Here is a 1,344-nt window from a genome sequence, read left to right as displayed (position 1 = left end):
TCCCTCTTTCAACCTCCTTCTCTCTCTCTCTCTCTCTCTCTCTCTCTCTCTCTCTCCCTTACTCTCTATCTCCGTATCTACCTATCTATCTATTTATATATGTGTATACATATATATATATATATATATATATATGTCTGTACGTATAAATTTATGCATGTATGTATATACGTATTGTATGTCGTTACTCTCCACGTTAATCTCAGCAAATAGGATTAATCATGATGGTGACAACAAAAGTTCTCCCACCGCTCAATGAATACGTTTGCCGTCACTTGAAACACTCACCCGCTGATGATGACCGAGTTGGCGGTGATGGCGGTGAATTTGGTGGCTCTAATGGCTGTATAGCTGTGCTGGTGCTTGTTATTGTTGTGGTCGACGTCCTGATGTTGGAGATCGTCTTCACAAACGCATGCTTACACACGCTCGATCACATATATAAAAGATAACGCTCAGTGCCAGATATATACACACATACACAGTAGTTTCACTACTTTTACCTTACTCGCTGACAGAGTCGTCTGCTAGCGTTTATTTCTCGTACTCTCTCTTCTTTTCAGTCTTTCCTTTGTTCATTTGTTTCTCTTCTCACTCTATTTCTCTCTCTCTCTCTCTCTCTCTCTCTCTCTCTCTCTCTCTCTCTCTCTCGTCTCCCTCTCTCTCTCTTGTCTCCCTCTCTATCTTCCCTCTCCCTCTTCTATCTCTCTTCTTTCTTTCTTCTCCCTTTTCTCTCTCTTCTCTCGCTGTCGCTTTCTTCCTTTCTTTCTTTCTTTCTTTCTTTCTTTCTTTCTCTCTCTCTCTCTCTCCCTCTCTTTGTATGTATGTAGATAGATATATGCACACGCGCATGTTAGTGTATATATGCACGTGCACACATTCATCTACATACATACTTATATACATCATACGTACATTCATACATACATACATACGAACAGATGTGTACATATAGAGAGATCTGTGTGAGCACGCGTGTGTGTACACGCATGTATATATACGTATATGTGTAAGTGTGTGTGTGATTGTATATTTGCGCACACATACAAACATGCACACACACACACACACACACACACACACACACATAAATATAGTAAAATGCAAGCTACTGTATTCAATGTGGTAAGCCAAAACTAATTGTAATCGGTTTAAAATTAAAACTGTATTGAGCAGAAAAGTGTTAAATTATTGAAATATAATTACTCTTAAAGTCTGCAAGGGAGAGAAATTTTGAAATTTCAGTTGACTGAAATTTAACTAGTCAAATCTTTGGCAGCCATGGTGACAGCCCCGGATATGTTTCCCTCTTTTTCAGACCCCTCAAGTATAGTGAAACCAAGG

General features: G+C 39.1%; 1 protein-coding gene across 1 annotated transcript in view; it reads right to left on the bottom strand.

Moving 5' to 3' along the window:
• Window positions 1–665, bottom strand: part of LOC106871673 (UPAR/Ly6 domain-containing protein bou) — a 367,342-nt gene extending 366,677 nt beyond the window's left edge. The window contains exon 1 of the mRNA XM_052971146.2: window positions 1–665. This exon is cut by the window's left edge and continues 622 nt beyond it. The gene's annotated coding sequence lies outside the window, so the exon portion shown is untranslated.
• Between the last annotated feature and the right edge of the window lie 679 nt (window positions 666–1,344).

Source organism: Octopus bimaculoides, chromosome 10 (assembly GCF_046866305.1).
Source record: "Octopus bimaculoides isolate indiv1 chromosome 10, ASM4686630v1, whole genome shotgun sequence".
In the NCBI taxonomy this organism is placed as follows: domain Eukaryota; kingdom Metazoa; phylum Mollusca; class Cephalopoda; order Octopoda; family Octopodidae; genus Octopus; species Octopus bimaculoides.
This window is presented reverse-complemented; position numbering and strand designations above follow the sequence as displayed.